This window comes from Aedes aegypti, chromosome 3, assembly GCF_002204515.2.
Source record: "Aedes aegypti strain LVP_AGWG chromosome 3, AaegL5.0 Primary Assembly, whole genome shotgun sequence".
NCBI lineage: Eukaryota > Metazoa > Arthropoda > Insecta > Diptera > Culicidae > Aedes > Aedes aegypti.
The window spans coordinates 343,134,939-343,153,627 of NC_035109.1; the positions used below are offsets into that span (position 1 = coordinate 343,134,939).

At 34.1% G+C, this 18,689-nt stretch overlaps 1 protein-coding gene across 19 annotated transcripts in view; it reads right to left on the reverse strand.

Moving 5' to 3' along the window:
• The window catches only part of LOC5579122 (ryanodine receptor), a 134,689-nt gene that overhangs the window by 93,876 nt on the left and 22,124 nt on the right, over nucleotides 1–18,689 (reverse strand). The window lies entirely within an intron of this gene.

The following is an 18,689-nucleotide window of genomic DNA, read 5'->3' on the forward strand; positions in this document are numbered from 1 at the left end:
TCAGAGTTCTTCTGGAAATTTCATCAGGAGTTCCTTCAGAAATTCCATCAATGATTCCTTCTGAGATTCTGTCAGGAGTTCTTCTAGAGGAATTCCTCGAGGAATTCCATCATTCTTCCAGGAATATTATTAGGAGTTTCTCTAGGGATTCTATCAGGAGTTTCATCAGGATACTTATCAGGGATTTCATCAGGAGTTCCTAAAGAGATTCCATCAGGAGTTCATCTAGGGATTCCATCAGGAGTTCCTTCCAGAATATCTTTAGAAATTCTTCCAAAAATTTCATCAGGCGTTCCTTCAGGGTTTCCATCACAGTTCTCCTGGGGATTTCATAAGGAATCCCTCCTGAGATTCCCTCAAGAATTCCTTCAGAGATTTCACCTGGAATTCCTCCATTATATCAGAAGTTCATCCAGAGGAGGAGTTCCTCGAGGAATTCCATCAGAATTCCTTCTAGGGATATCATAAGGAATTCCTCTAGGGATTCTATCAAGAGTTCCATCGGGAATTTATCAGAAATTCCTCCAGGGAACATCAGGAACTCTTCAATAAATATCATCGAGAGTGCCTCCAATGATTTCATCTGGAGTTCTTCAAGAATATCTTTAGGAATTCCTAAAAGAATTCCAACAGGAGTTCCTCCGGATTCCTTTAGGAGTTTCTCCAGGAATTTCATGAAGAGTTTCTTCAGGGATTTCATTTGAATTTTCTTCAGATATTCCACCTGGAGTTTCATCAGGAGTTCCCCTGAGTCTTTCAACAGGTGTTCTTGTTGGGATTTCATCAGGAGTTCCCATGGGGTTCCATCGGGATAACTTATAGGGATTCAATTAGGAATTCTTACTTATCCCTGAAGTTCTTTTTAGGATTCCTTCAGGAGTATAGTCCTCCTGGAATTCCTTAAGTGATCCCTCCCAGAATTTCTAAGGGATTTCCCTCATAATTCATCAAGAGATGCCTCCTGTAATCTTTCACGGAATTAGTCCGTAAGTAATAATTCCAAGGATTCTCGAGGGCTATCAGAAATTCCTCCAGGGGTTTTATCAGAAATTTTTCATAAGGATTTCATCACCGGAATTACTCAAGAGATTTCTTCTGGGTGTTCTAAAAGGATTTCTCGCGGAAATCATCAAGGGATTCCTCCCAGAATTCCTTAGAGAATCAATTCCTCCGGATTTTTCATTGAAATTTTTCGCTGAATAACTCCAGGGATTCTTGAGGATTTTCAGGAATTCCTCCGGCGAATTCACCAAAAATTTCTTACAAGAATTTCACCAGTATTTTGGGGACCCCCAAATATATTATCCCGTGACTCTATCAGGAGTTCCTTCTGGAATTCAAATCCGGAATTTCTTCTGTTGGCGCGGCGGGAGACGTAGAACAAACGGGTCACAGTCCTTTTAGCGAATTCCATATTTATTCGGCAATAGCGCTTTAAAGCTAAAATATAAATTTTTGGTCACTTTTCCTACAGTTAATAATTATGTCCATTGGTACTCACATTTCGGTGACTCTACATACAACATCTACGTCCTGGTTACCGTCCTGTAATTTATAGTCAGTCTCGAGGTCTACCTGTTTAAGTCAGTTTTAAAGTCTTTGTCTTAAGTCATTCATTAGAATATAGGTTTACTCACTGTTGTATAGTTTAAGATAGTATTTTAAGTTATAATTCATTGTCGTAAGATTAAGTGCATGGAACATAACCTAAAATCATAAATTTGTGAATTATACACATTTTTCTTGTACATATTGTAGTTTTACGTTTTTAACTCACTAGCAATAATCAAATAGTAAGTATATATAATCCAAAACTAGTTCTAATCAATAGTAAATTAACAGTTTTTCCGTAGTAATAATTAATTCAGGATCCGACACAATTTCATCACCACATGATTATACATTTCATCTGCTTCTATCCGTCATTCGTGCATCTCCACTCACACAATAGAAGTCGTCGGATGTCAAGCCGATCCGTCAGGCCGGCAGCATCCCTGTGGAGCATTTTGCTGAAGCGTAACGCCTCCCGCAACACCTTCCGAGATTCCTTTGAGAATTCCATATGAGGTGAATTCCGCCAAGATGAACTTCAATTATCCCATAACGAATTCTATGTGGATTCAACCACAATTTCCTATAAAGATTTCACCAGTAATTCCTTCAGAGACTTCACCAGTATTTTCTCTAATTATTTCACCAGTAATTTTTCGCGATAGAAGTTTTTTAAGGAATTTCATTAGGAGTTCTTCCAGGGTTAACACTGGTGATCTCACTGGAGTTTTGCTCGAATTTCTTCCAGAAAAATCTATCAGAGTTTCGCCAGAAGTTCTACTATAAAATACTTGAAAGGTTTTACTAGGATTTACCTTCAGGGTTATTAGTCCTCCAGAGAATTAACTGATGTTTACTTAGAGGGTTTAACAAAACTAAATACCTTCAGGTTGAATTTTTTTTTTCTTGAGAAATCTTTGGAGGAATCACCAAAGAAATTACTGGAGAAATTCCCAGATAATTTCCTGGAGATATTCCTTAATATATTTCTGGAGCAACTTTAAAAGCAATCCCTGAAGGAGTTCCTAAAGGATTCTCTAAAGTGATTCCTGGTGGATCCCTTCGAATTTTTTTTTTCAAGAAATACTGGAAAGAATGGATGGAAAAATTCCTTAAGAAATCTTTGGAAAAATCATGGTAGATTATTGAAGTAATTCCTTCAGAAATACAGAGACGAATGCTTTGTAGAGTCCCCTCAGAGATATAAGGAAGAATCTTTGAAGGAAACACTAGTGAAATTTATAAACAGATTTATTAAAGATTCCCTAGAGGAATACCGGAGGATTAAGGAGAAAAAATTGTAAACGGAATCTCTAAAGGAATTCTTGTTGATATTTCGTGTAGGAAGTTTTGATGAATTCTTTTGTAGTATTTCTCGTGGAATCTCTGAAGGCTTCTTGAATCGTTGGAGAAATTCTTGGCAGAATCCTTGGAGGAACTACTTGATGAATCTTTGTATAAATTCTGGGTAGAATCATTGTAAGAGTTCCGGAATAAATCTCTCCATATATTTCTGTAGGAATTTTTGAAGGAATTTCTAGAGAAAATAGGTGACGGATATTCTTGAGGAATCTGTTGAAGAATGAATAGCGAACTCACTAGAAAAATCACTGGTTATCTGATAGGAGCAATTCCTGGTGGAAATTGTTAGTGGAATTTATGATGGAATCCCTGTATTTATTTCTTGGAAGAAATTTCTTGAACAATCGCTGGAAAATCCTGGTGGAATTTCTGAACAACTCCTTGTGGAATTTAAGGAGGAATCCTAGGATGAAGTCCTGAAAAAAGTTCTGGTGAAATCATTAGGGGAATTTCTGGTGATGAATTGCTTGAGGAATCCCTTGAAAATATCTGAAAAAATTCGTGGTGTGGTTCCTCGGTAACGCGCGATGGATCCTGCTAGAGGAATTCTTGAAGGAGTCTTTGAAGAAATTCTTATAGGCAGCCATGGAGTAAGCCCTGAAGAATTAATGAAGAAATTACTTATGTAATTTTTCGGATTGATCTTTGAAGAAATGACGTTTTGCTGCAACGAACTTTGACAGTCGGTCGAACGGTTGCATCAACATAAATCGGTTTGCATAAGGGTAGCAAGCGGGATGAAGAAAAATTTGCTCGCTGACGATTTTGGATTGAAGTTAGTCGTGCATTCTTTCATCGATGACGAGACACCGACCTGCCAGAGTTATTATACTGGATGACGATGTCTTTTTTTACTTTTTCTGACAATTGTCTGCCCTGATCCTAAGGATTAGGTGTATAGGAATCATATACGAAATCTTGCAGTATCTACGATTGATTACATACATGATTTCTAAGTGTATCTGCTAAATAAGTAAATTGGTCAACCTATTATGGAATTTTCGACAAGATTCCATAAACGTCGATTTTAATAATATCCATTGTGTGTAGAACTCGTAGCTTTAAAAGGATTGGGAACCACCAAGGCTAGAGAAAGTAATGTGCACGAAAAGCAGCTGAGATAAGAAAGTTCATCCTTGAGAACTGGAGAAAACCTGGCAAAATCAGGACATTCAAGGACACCGTACAGCACCGAGGCTACTGGATTACTGAGGGGAAGGGTGGGTTTAGCTCTCCACCGGATTTACTTGTAGTGCCGATAGAGAAAACCTCACAGCAAATACATAGTGTCCCATCGCTTGTGCTTGCTGGCTAGCTGGCGATGATGGTGCTTTGCCCAGAAGAAAGTAAATTAGCTTTCTGCGGTGAGTGCTGAAATGGGTTTTCCCACTCCCTGGAGGTGTGCGAAAGCTGTTTGTTTGCGAAACGCTTGTTACAGCTTTTGGGAAAAGGAGGTAATACTCAGCTTCAGATCTAGAGGTTTTGATGAATAAATATTTGTTTTGAGTGCTTAAACAAAATGTAAGGCTTAATTTCTGAGAAAAAATACATTTTTGGCATTAATAATGAATAGACCAATAACACCAATAACAGCTATTAGAATCCACAACACAGCTTACTGTGAATTGACTTGGGATGAAAGAAGTTATCTATCAGAATTAGGATAGTGCTCTAATGAACTCAGAAAAAATCACTAAACATTTACTATGGAATGGTCAGATATTCACGCATTTTCCGCAATTGAACATTGATCAGTTTTATTTTGAATTTGTAAAGGATATTTCAAGAAATCCATATAATATATATCCACGAAACTTAATTAAAGTTTGAAACTTTTTACAACTTCAAACTATCAAGCCACCTAACCCTGATAGGAGTATAGTTTAAAAAGAACAAGACAGTTGTTCAATGTTGAAAAGATTTACGTCATGTCGATGCACACAAGCCACTCTAAAAGCGTCGATGACCCGATTTTCCATCTGACAAAACCCCGGCTTCCGGATAGCCCGGAAAAACGACAAACTGCCGGCAACTTTTCACATCGCATTTATTTCGTGATTCTACAATAGCACTCACTCATAGCAAATATGTACCACCGAGTAGGTAGGTACGTTTGAAATATTTGCACAACCGCCGGTTTGTCACGCCGGAGGGGCATTTCTCTGTCACTTAGCTCATTTCTCAACTCGCTTCTGTTTATTTTTATCATCATCCGACTGACCGTTTCCTCTGGTTCTATCTATACTCTTGCAGCTGACCGTTGGTTGCTTTAAGTTATGTTCTCGGTAGATTAAAGTAGTACTGCAATATATTTTTCTTTGTGTAGGATTCTCAAAAGGAACAGAAATGTTTTTTTCCATCATTAAAATTATACTTTCATAAACCTATTCAATTCAAAAAAGAACACTCTTGGGAATCGTTAAGTACGATTTCACATTGAGGGCCATATTTACGATCTTTAAAAACATTACTGAAATAGATGTAATTGAACTATTAAGAGCAATCCAATAAAATACTATCAACTTTTATGAATCACATAAAAATGTTTGATAGATTCTAGGCGATTGAAAAAAATAATCGAAAGATTAACGCAAAACAATCTAGAGGTGAAATATTTAAGCAAAATATTCAGATTTCATGGAAGCGATTCAGTTGATTCCTCATAAAAAATGTATAAAAATACTCAAAAAGTATTTGAATTTAAATATATGGAATTATTTTGTTAAACGATTTATTTTGAGTTCGATTTTCGCACGGTTCGATTTGGCAACACGAAACCGTTCGATTTTGGCAATACTCAGTTTAGCGCCGTGCCAAAACCGAAGGATTTTCGAAAATTTGTTAGATAATGTCAATTATTATCAATACTTTCTAAAATTTAATCAAAACTAAGATTGTAGGATGTAATTTAATTCACTATAAATTGTGTTTTAAGATGCACCATTAAAACGCCGTTCGATTTTGGTAACATGAAATTTTTGGACGTGTTGTCAAAATCAAAAGGCTGTATTAAGAATTTGGCATCAGATTTACCTTTAAGCTTTATATTTAAGAAAAATGTACATACTCCGAAAAAGTTAAATAAACTTTTATTTTTTTGTTTGGATCACAAAGTTTCTTGGTGCACTTATACTTGAATTATAAATGATACGTCTAACTATCTCTAACTATTAACATACAAAAGCAAGAACACAAGGATCCACAGAAAGAGGAAAATTATCGAATCAATATTGCCGATGATGAATTGACCCAAAAAACACATGAGTTTTAAGTGTAAAGCTTATAAAAAAGAAAAAAAAAAAACAAAATATAAATCGTTTCCAAAATTAAATTCTGTGATTTGTTTCTATATGTTAAAATATAATTATTCAATTGTAACCCATATCTAAGGAAGATTATGATTTTGAGTGTTTTCTGCTTGAAAGGCCCCTATATTTGTAAGTTCGGCCCTGATTACAATATGAAACTGCTTCAAGATGTGCTGTAGATAGCTTCGCTATCTTCCTACGAATTACAATCCACTGGTCCTGATGGGGGCCTTCCTCAGCCGAGTGGTTAGAGTTCGCGGCTACAAATCAAAGCCAGGCTGAAGGTCGGTCCAGGATCTTTTCGTTATAGAAATTTCCTTGACTTCTCAGGGCAGAAAGTACCATCACACCAGCCATGCGATATACGAATGCGAAAATGGCAACTTTGGCGAATAAAGCTCTCAGATAATAACTGTGGGAGTGCTCATTGAACACTAAGCTGAGAAGCAAGCTTTGTCCCAGTGCCAAGAAGTAGTAAGTAGTAGTGGTCCTGATTTTGTGTCTTCCCTATCCACAAAAAATGTGTCTGTCTTCTTGTCACGACATAAACGATTTCCTGAACACCCTTGCGAGTCTTGCATTTCATTAATTCACATTTTTCACCGAAAGCAAGTTGAACTTGGTTGAGTGTTGTGTATATTTATAAACCTTTTGAAAAAATGTTTGACGTTCTCTTATTGGCAATTTATGACTTACCTCCCCCACCGATGTAGACCAGCACAGTCTAATTGATTCACACTGGTGCACATAAAAATAGATTCACTGTGCAGATCATATCGGTGCTGCTGATGAACTAGAGAGTTGAATTTTTTGTTCACTGTCGAAAAATCAAACCCGAATTCACTGCCAAAAGTATGAACATGTCGCATGCGGGCGGAAATGAATGAAATCCGTCGACATCATCAGCGTACTCGAGTTGTAGTAATCGTATTAGTCATGACCGTTTTCTATGGTGTTCTGAATAAATTTGGCACAATTTTGAAACATTTTACAACCATCAGACAGGACTAAAAAAAAATAATTCAATTAAATCCTCAAGGTTCCTATGCTTACATGCTGAAAGATGTGGCCGTATGTGAGTGTGCATGTACACGGGCTGTGAAGAGGAATAAACTAGTTGGGTCTAACAGGCTCATTAAGGTGTGATGATGAATTTTTCTTGGCCTCGACTAGTAGTCACAACCGACTCAAAGCAGCATACAGAATAAAGAAACCATAACGTTCATAGTTTTTTTTTCGGCATAAGAGTTCTGAAGAAATTTCAAAGAGTATTTCTTCGATATGACATTTTTTCTAAGTTGTATTATAAATATTGGTTCATCAAGTCAAAAATGTCACAAATAATCTAATTATTTTTCATGATTTTTCAGGAGAAGTTTTGATAAGTCATGGATAATACAACAATTATGAGGACACCCTATTAGACACGTACTCTTCGACGAGAATGGCACCACGTGGAACAAGTTCTTTTCATATTGCATTCATATAACATCGAATGTATGTTAATATTTAATAATAAAGCGTTCTGTTGGCAAATTAGTGTGACGTGTTGGGGGCGTAATATATGTAAGATTACTTATTCACCCTGTGGCATTCTCATTGTGATTGACCATTTTTCGCTGTACATAAATGTCAAAGAGTTTGATATTGTGTTTGTCCAGAGCGGGCATATCATCTCGTCTAAGAAAATGTCGTTATAAAAAACAAAATTATGTATAAATATATAATGTTTTTTTTGTAGTTTAGAACTACGAATAAGAATCTCATATTTGTGCAATAAACAAACTAGAAACTTAAATTTAGTGTCTGTGGAAATTTTCCGATTCTAGTTTTAAATAGCTTTCTGTGTTTCATTTCTGCATTAGTTTATTAAATACAAGAAATATAACTAAAAAACTATAAAAATAGCCATTCAATCTAGCTGCTTGCTATCTCGGTGCTGGGTCATTTGGCCGAAGTACTTTAGGTCTAAGTATGCTGGGCCAAAGTTCTTTACGCTGAAACACGTTAGATCAAATGGATCATCAAGCCGAATAAGTTTAAAAATGATAGTAGATATCTGATTTCATAATTGATCATTTATTGCTACATTTTATACAATTATATTGATGTGAAGGAAGGGTGATTGATTCCATTTTATATAATACGAGAAGTGTCAGTAATTATTAAAAAAAAAAAACAGTATATATAAAAAAGGAAAAATTTCTGATGAAAGTACAGTAACTTTGATGCCAAAAACTAATCATTGAATCAACATCACTATGCCAGCAACACTCGTATGAACAAACTTATAAACAGATAAAAAATCACTATTTTATAACAACATATTGAATGATTTCAGGTATAATAACAGATTGGAAAGAAAATCGCTGCTAGAATAGTCGAAAACCACATATTTTAACACTTGTCCGCCTAAGATATTCGTCACTTACACGGACGACGGAGCCTCAAAATCAGTTGGAACGCTAAATTCAACCCATTATATCTCGGCTGTCCTAAGCCCGATTAACAAAATTTTGGCACCTACAGAAATGTATGGGCTTCTAGATTCATGTCAGATTTTTGAAATATTTTTTGGAATCACTGTTTGATTTGTAGTACTTAAAACACCGGAGCAAGTCCTAAAAAAAATTCTAACCGGTGGTAATTTGTAGATAACTTAGAATTTATCGCGATAACCTATAGATTTTTTTATAGTATGATGATCGTATTAGTTTAATCTAACAATTGGCATTGAATTTTTGATTGTTAGCCGTTCAAAGAACTACAATATGTTCACAAAACTGCGTAGAATACAGAAAAAATACATTTTCAATTATAACTTGAAATTTATCGCGATGACCCAAACGTTTTATGATCTTAAAATATACTCATATTTAAGGCCATCACATTCGCAGAACACTGATAATATATTTCTGTTGGGTAAGCTACAATATTTTCACAAAATAGTGAAAAATACAGGAAAATACAGGTTTTCTACAGTAATTTCATGTTTATCGCAATGACTCATCAGTTTTATAATTTAAAACTCTTTGTGTGTCCATGAGAAACAAATTTCCTGAAAATCGTGGATCGCTGTTTGTTCAAAGAACTACAATATATTCACAAAACTGCGTAGAACACAGAAAAAAATACATTTTCAATTATAACTTGAAATTTATCGCGATGACCCAAACGTTTTATGATCTTAAAATATACTCATATTTAAGGCCATCAAATTTGCAGAACACTGATAATAAATTTCTGTTGGAAAAACTACAATATTTTCACAAAATAGTGAAAAATACAGGAAAATACAGGTTTTCTACAGTAATTTCATGTTTATCGCAATGACTCGTCAGTTTTATTATTTTAATCTCATTGTTTGTTCATGAGAAACAAATTTTCAGAACATTTTTGATCGCTGTTTGTTTAAAGAACTACAATATATTCACAAAACTGCGTAGAATACAGAAACAAATACATTTTCAACTATAACTTGAAATTTATCGCGATGACCCAAACAACTCATATTTAAGGCCATCACATTCGCAGAACACTGATAATGAATTTCTGTTGGGTAAGATACAATATTTTCACAAAATAGTGAAAAATACAGGAAAATACAGGTTTTCTGCAGTAATTTCATATTTATCGCAATGAGTCATCAGTTTTATAATTTTAAACTCTTTGTTTGTTCATGAGAAACAAGTTACCTGAACATCGTTGATCGCTGTTTGTTCAATGAACTACAATATATTCACAAAACTGAGTAGGAAAAAATACGTTTTCAACTATAACTTGAAATTTATCGCTATGACCCAAACGTTTTATGATCTTAAAATATAATCATATTTAAGGCCATCAAATTTGCAGAACACTGATAATGAATTTCTGTTGGAAAAACTACAATATTTTCACAAAATAGTGAAAAATACAGATAAATACAGGTTTTCTACAATAATTTCATGTTTATCGCAATGACTCATTAGTTTTATAATTTTGATCTCTTTGTATGTTCATGAGAAACAAATTTTCTCAACATCGTTGATGGCCGCTTGTTCAAAGAACTACAATGCTTTCACAAAATCTTGTATTGTAATTTTCTGTATGAAATTCTGAAATTTCTTCTACAATTTATTGGTTGTCTCTAGACCTTATCAATTTAAAGACAATGCTTCAATTGTGAGATATAAAAATAAACATATTTTAAAACATTTTTTATGTTTTTCAAAGAACGACAACTTTTTAGGAAAACTGTGAATAATACAGGAAAAATAGGATCTTAACAACAGTTTGATTTTTTTTGCAATGATCTATGGTTTTTTTTATTTTAAAATATTCTCATATTTGAGTTGTCAAGTTTGCACAACATAATCGATGAAATTTTATTGAAAGAACTACAATATTTTCACAAATTACCGTATAATACAAAAATATTCTGTTGCTACCGAAGTTTGAACATTTTATCATCTGTATAATTTTCTAAATTGTTGTAAATTTGCAAGAAAATTAAGTGTGCTCGAAAATCATGTATAATACAGAAACATTTAAAATTTCTCCTGTAATTTCAAAATTGCTGCATTTTCTTATAATCTCCACGGTTTTGAATTTTTCAGATTCATATATAAATTGATAGAACACAACAACAAACGTTGAATGTCAAAACGTCGAAAGGAATAACACATCGAAAAGAAAAAAATATCGAATTATTTATTTTTTCGGAAGAGAATAATTCTTCCAAGATCATTTCGTTCTCTTCCAAGTCCCACCTTTCGACGTTTTGTCAGCCAAATGCAAATAACTGATTGCCTCCAGACCATATAATTTTAAGGGTTTGGAGCATAATTATATATAAAAGTAAATATATCTACAGAACATTTTGAGGGATTTCTGAAGAACTAAAATATTTACACAAAACTGTGGAAAATACCAAAAAAGTAAGATCGTAATAAAAACCTGAAATTGACCACAATGTTCCATGGATTTTATGATTTGAAAATGTTAAATAAAATGTTTTCATTTAGTCGTTGGTAAGCTTGTATAAATTAACCGATGAAATTTCGTTAGAAAACTTCAATATTTTCACCAAATACCATGTAATACAAGAATATACTATTGCTTTTCTTGTTTCATATTATTCAAGATGACTAATTGATTTTATTATTCGAAACCGTTTTAAAGTTTTGAAAATAAAAACAAACTTTCTCAACAATTATAATGGCTATTTGCTCTAAGAACTAACAATATTTTCACAAAATCACGAATAATACAGAACAGTTTCTGACTATGGTTGCGTTTTCATAATAGTTGTGTTTACGATTTAAAATATTCTCAACGTAATAAATATAAAAAAAAGCAGTTATTATTTCTGTTTTCAAAGCACGACAAACAGTTTACAAAATTGGTAATATAACAATTTCTATTTATTGATAATATTTGCACAAATCATATCTATGTATTATTATGTATTATAACAGAAATGGGGCCCAGATAGCCGTAGCGGTAAACGCGCAGCTATTCAGCATGACCAAGCTGAGGGTCGTGGGTTCGAATCCCCACCGGTCGAGGATCTTTTCGGGTTGGAAATTTTCTCGACATCCCAGGGCATAGAATATCTTCGTACCTGCCACACGATATACACATGCAAAAATGGTCAATTGGCATAGAAAGCTCTCAGTTAATAACTGTGGAAGTGCTCATAAGAACACTAAGCTGAGAAGCAGGCTTTGTCCCAGTTGGGACGTAACGCCAGAAAGAAGAAGAAGAAGAACAGAAGTATATCAGATTTCCGTTGCAATATAATAATTGTGGCAAGGAGTTATCATTTTAATGATTTTATTATATTTTTTCATATTTTAAACCATAAATTAACTGAGCAATTTGAAACACTCAGCTTGGTCGGAGAAACGGCAATCTCGCTCTTGACCGCTTGTGGATGTGAGCGAGAGAAATGCAATATTCGAGTGAATGTTTCCCATGCTTGACTGTTACTGCATCTAAGTGTTCCTATTCCGCTCACGGTAAACAGATTTCGTGACGAACATACTGGATAAAAAACATTACATAATTAGAATTTCTTTATTTATCCTGCTATTTTTTATGGTCAAATTATACCTACTTCAGCAAAAAGAATTAGTATACATAATAATTTTTGAATGAGCGAATATTGAAACATAAAAAATACCTACTGATCCAATAGCCGCTCAAGGCGTCTTGTGTTTTTAATATAAAGAATAATTTTACCACATAAAAATAAAGTCAGACGACTTCATTTGAAAGTTGTTAATATTGCTAGAATATATCACGCTATGTCTAAATCAGCAGATTATGCAAATCGAATGTACCTCGGATTTATTTTCGCTACAGTTCAGTAATTGGGTTATGTTTTCATAATTAGAAAGTCTTACAATATTCCAAAGGAACAAACAAACGAACAGCTTCTAATAATTTTGAGCACATTTATTTTTATTGAAAATACACAACGATTTTAAAAATTATATAGATGATAAAGTTTTCAAACTTCGGCAGCAACAGAATATTTTTGTATTATATGGTAATTTGTGAAAATATTGTAGTTCTTTTAAAAAAATTTCATCGATTATATTGTGAAAACTTGATAACCCTAAATATGACAATATTTTAAAATCACAAAATCCATGTATCATTGCAATGAATTTCAAACTGTTGTTAGGATCGTAATTTCCCTGTATTATTCATAGTTTTGTGAAATTGTTGTAGTTCTTTAAAAAACATCAAAAATGTTCTGTAAATATATTTATTTTCATAACTTAAAATACTTCAAATCTTTTAATTGATCTAGAGGCAATCAATACATTGCAGCAAAAATTTAAGCTTTTTCTGTATTATACAAGATTTTGTGAATATATTGTAGTTCTTTGAACAAACAGCGATCAACGATGTTCAGGAAATTTGTTTCTCATGAACAAACAAAGAGTTTAAAATTATAAAACTGATGACTCATTGCGATAAATATGAAATTACTGCAGAAAACCTGTATTTTTTACTATTTTGTGAAAATATTGTAGTTTACCCAACAGAAATTTATTATCAGTGTTCTGCAAATTTGATGGCCTTAAATATGATTATATTTTAAGATCATAAAACGTTTGGGTCATCGCGATAAATTTCAAGTTATAGTTGAAAATGTATTTTTTCTGTATTCTACGCATTTTTGTGAACATATTGTAGTTCTTTGAACAAACAGCGATCAACGATGTTTAGGAAATTTGTTTCTCATGAACACACAAAGAGTTTAAAATTATAAAACTGATGAGTCATTGCGATGTATGTATGTATGTATGTATATTTATTAGAGACCGTTTAACCATTTGGTCATTCCGGTCGTTGATTTTATGTTAAATACAATTTGGTCTTATTATGTTGTTCACTTCTTAATTCTAACACTTTTTAAAAGGTTCTATGTTCCATTTGTTTCCGTGGTTGGAGATTTCTGCCTAGACATCGAGGGCTGCTACAGATTTTGCAGCTTTTATTGCGGTTTTCTTCCACTGTTTCCTTAGGATAGTGAGGATGCCGATGAGCAGTTGTATTGTTGAGATTACAAGGATCAGGTTAATCTTCCATTCGTGGTCTTCTAGAAGTCCGGAGTGGACTTCCTGATTATCGATGATGGTGACGTCCTGGTCACCGTTTTGGGTGGGTTTCTTGGAGTTGTCGTTGCTCATGATGTTGATGAGGTTTGGTTTTACACTGGTGGTCGATAATATTACTTTAGCTTGTTTATCATTCGTCGACGGTATAAGTAGGAGCATTATGCTGACATGTTGGCTTGATGGTGGATGGCTTTTGCAGCTTAATGTTGGATCAGCATTGGTGTGCGTTTTTGGTGTTTTTTGTAGGTTTATATCAGCTTGTCGAGTTTGCAGTCTTTCAGAAATTGTTTTGTTTTTTCAAGGGTGCTCGTGTCGTTCCCCAACAGTTCATGCAGGGAATTGCCGAGTTTGTAATTTCTGCGCTCTGTTTCGTAGAGACGACATTTGATTAGTATGTGGCTTACGGTGATTGGTTCACCGCATGTTCTACAAATTGCTGGATCTTGTAGTTCGGCAGTTTGGCTTCTGAGGCCATTACAGTTCCATTGGATTAATTCTGCTGTTGTTTGATGTATAATAGAGGGGTCCATATTCAGTTCCTTTGTTTGTTGAGCTAGTCTTCTTCAATGATTGAATCATCAGATTCAATCACTGATGACTGTGTGTCCATTTTTTTTGCAGGATTTTTTTCTTAATGGTGACGTTTGATAGTCTGAGCTTTGCCTTCCATGTTTCGTTCCGGATTCAATGTTTTGAGCTTGTGTTTTTTTCCTTTCGGTGGATTGAATCCACTTCGAAAGGTCGTCGTATTCTTTCTCTGCGCGTTTCCGAGCTGTTCTTTCTTCCGTCATCCTGTTTGATGCCTTTTGGTAATTTTCGTTAATTTTTTGAACTTCCATTTCCAGTGACTTGATTTTGTTTTCGTATGCTTTGATCATTTCCTTGAACTCGTTTTCTCTTTGCAATGCAGCTTTCTCGTAAACCTCTGCTGTCGCTTGTTTAACTTGTTCCGCATAACTTTTCTTCTGTTCTGCTTCAATTAACTTTTTGGCTTCCCAGTAGCTTATTCTCTTATCTACTTTCAGCTTCGTGATTTTAACTTGTTCTTGGTATTTTTCGCACTCGTTGCTGAGAGCATTGTGTTTGCCCTTGCAGTTTATGCATTTTTCTTTTTCTTCACAGGATTCACTGTGATAAACTTGGCTGCACTTTCTCCATGTTTTTTCTCTTTTGCACTCTCTTCCTAGATGTCCGAACTGTAGACAGTTGAAGCATCTTAGTGGCCTTGGATAATACGGCCTTGCTACCACTGATAGATATCCAATTTTAAAGTTTGATGAGGGGACACTGGCTTTCACGTGTATAATGAAGGATGAGGTTTTTTGGAGTTCCGCATCCCTTTTCCTCATAATTCGTTCCACTTTTGTCACGCCTTGTGGTTTCAGTACTTTTTCGATTTCCGAGTCTTCTTCGTACATCAGTTCTCTATCTGAGATCACTACGCGACAGGTGTTGAGCGACCTGTGCTCAACAACCGACACTTCATAATTTCCCATTTTTTCCAACTTCATCATCACTTTTGCTTGTTTTTCCGATTTTTTCAACACCAAGATTTTGCCATCGCTAGTTTTTTTCATAGATTGCACTTCACCGCATGTAGCTTTGACGGTTTTTTCCACCAGAATTGGAGAAGCTTTGGCAAGGTTTTCGTCTTCGGATTTGCACTGAATTACAAGATAAGTCCCGTTTGATTTGTTCGGGTTTTCTCCCAAGACGGGAAAGGCCCCAGTTCCGCCGCTGGGAGGCGGCATTGCGGAATTTGATCCCCCCTGAGGGGTGTATGAACACACTTGGTTCTTGATTTATTATTTATGCACTGATTTGTTCGCTATGTCACCTCGCGGTCACCTGCTTGCACTGCGTAATTTGATCCCTCCCGATGGTTGGTGTCGGCGAAGTTAAATTTAATTGCTTTATCGCACCGATTTGTATGCACGTCCGAATGCACCGGATAGTTAAACTCGACTGAGTCATTGCGATAAATATGAAATTACTGTAGTAAACCTGTATTTTCTTGTATTTTTCACTATTTTGTGAAAATATTGTAGTTTTTTCAACAGAACTTTATTATCAGTGTTCTGCAAATTTGATAGCCTTAAATATGATTATATTTTAAGATCATAAAACGTTTGGATCATAGCGATAAATTTCAAGTTATAGTTGAAAACGTATTTTTTCCTGTATTCTACTCAGTTTTGTGAATATATTGTAGTTCTTTGAACAAACAGCGATCAACGATGTTCAGGTAACTTGTTTCTCATGAACAAACAAAGAGTTTAAAATTATAAAACTGATGACTCATTGCGATAGATATGAAATTACTGCAGAAAACCTGTATTTTCCTGTATTTTTCACTATTTTGTGAAAATATTGTAGCTTACCCAACAGAAATTCATTATCAGTGTTCTGCGAATGTGATGGCCTTAAATATGAGTATATTTTAATATCATAAAATGTTTGGGCCATTGCGATAAATTTCAAGTTATAATTGAAAATGTATTTTTTTCTGTATTCTACGTAGTTTTGTGAATATATTGTAGTTCTTTGATTAAACAGCGATCAGAAATGTTCTGAAAATTTGTTTCTCATGAACGAACAATGAGATTAAAATTATAAAACTGATGAGTCATTGCGATAAATATGAAATTACTGTAGAAAACCTGTATTTTCCTGTATTTTTCACTATTTTGTGAAAATATTGTAGTTTTTCCAACAGAAATTTATTATCAGTGTTCTGCAAATTTGATGGCCTTAAATATGAGTATATTTTAAGATCATAAAACGTTTGGGTCATAGCGATAAATTTCAAGTTATAGTTGAAAATGTATTTTTTTTCTGTATTCTACGCAGTTTTGTGAATATATTGTAGTTCTATGAACAAACAGCGATCAACGATTTTCAGGAAATTTGTTTCTCATGGACACACAAAGAGTTTAAAATCATAAAACTGATGAGTCATTGCGATAAACATGAAGTTACTGTAGAAAACCTGTATTTTCCTGTATTTTTCACTATTTTGTGAAAATATTGTAGTTTTTCCGACAGAGATACATTATCAGTGTTCTGCAAATTTGATGGCCTTAAATATGAGTATATTTTAAGATCATAAAATGTTTGGGTCATCGCGATGAATTTCAAGTTATAATTGAAAATGTATTTTTTTCTGTATTCTACGCAGTTTTGTGAACATATTGTAGTTCTTTGAACGGCTAACAATCAAAAATTCAATGCCAATTGTTAGATTAAACTAATACGATCATCATACTTTAAAAAAATCTATAGGTTATCGCGATAAATTCTAAGTTATCTACAAATTACCGCCGGTTAGAATTTTTTTTAGGACTTGCTCCGGTGTTTTAAGTACTACAAATCAAACAGTGATTCCCAAAAATATTTCAAAAATCTGACATGAATCTAGAAGCCCATACATTTCTGCAGGTGCCAAAATTTTGTAAATCGGGCTTAGGACAGCCGAGATATAGTGGGTTGAATTTAGCGTTCCAACTGATTTTGAGGCTTCGTCCTCGGTGTGTTAAAAAGAAACCGTTGTAGTGATAAAATAAAATTCTTCTAACTTCTAACCAAAATTCTGAAAACACTGCAAAAACCTTCAGGACTGGTTTCGGTCTAATGACCCATTTGGCCTAACGTACTTCGGCCTGATAAATTATTCGATCTGAAACATTTCGGCCCAATGACCTGATTCCTACCAGCTCAGGTCGATTTTTTTTAAATTACGATTTTTCAACATTTTTAACAGTTTGACCTTAATCAGGGGCTGAATTGTAAGAAAATTGAGATTATCTCTCACTTATCGCTCTCTGTAAAAATCATGATCCAATCGAAAAGGTATATTAGATGAAAGGAATATTTTGCCTAGAGCACATTCTTGAAATTCTTGCATTTTTTAGATCTAGGCCGCATTGGTTTGGAGGATAGTTTACCTGAATTTCAATAAGAAATCAACAAAACTTATGCTATATTCATCCAAGATAAATAATATTTCGTGTTAGCAACATACACGAAAGATTAAGTTTTTTTGATGATACAGTGAAGAAATTTTCATAAAAGTTAATTGGTGTACAGTGAGTTATATAAGCAATATGACTGTAACAATATACCGTAAGACGGGGTAACTTTGATAGTTTTTTGGAAGAAAACTTCAATATTTATGCATGCTGTTTCAAAGAATTACATTATATATTTTTAAAACAAGTACTGACATCCTAGCTATCGATTGCACTTGATAGATTGCCAAAAGATTTATTCTGTATGGATATATTATTTTTCATATAATCGAAAGTCGGTTTTCTGTTTTGGGGTAACTTTGATAATCGAACAAAATTTATTGAATTACGGAACATTTATAGGGCGTTACATACCTCTAGGCGTTTAACGCTATATGGAAATTTCTGACTTAGATTACAAAAATGGTCCCAGTTTGTGAAAATGGATTTCGCTAAGAGATTTGAGACCGTATTCATGTTCTACTATAATTAGGCTGTCATGGATAAGTGACGAATAAATTATGACTTTATCAAATAGTGATCGTAGAACAGATTGTTTGTAAGCGGTGCAAAAACGCAAAAAACTTGTAACTTTTTAAAATTTGCATATAAATCTTCAAATGCACTTGATTCCAGCGAAAATAGCTTTGACATGAAGTGTCATACTAATGCTCTTTACTATTGCATTCGTTTTTCTTCACTGATTGACAGAAACTTCGTTTTTTTCGTTTAATATGTTGTGGGTCTCGCACTATCAAAGTTACCCGCATTATCAAAGTTACCCGCATTATCAAAGTTAACCCGTTTTACGGTACCCAAATCAAGAGAACAGCCTTTGTTTTGAA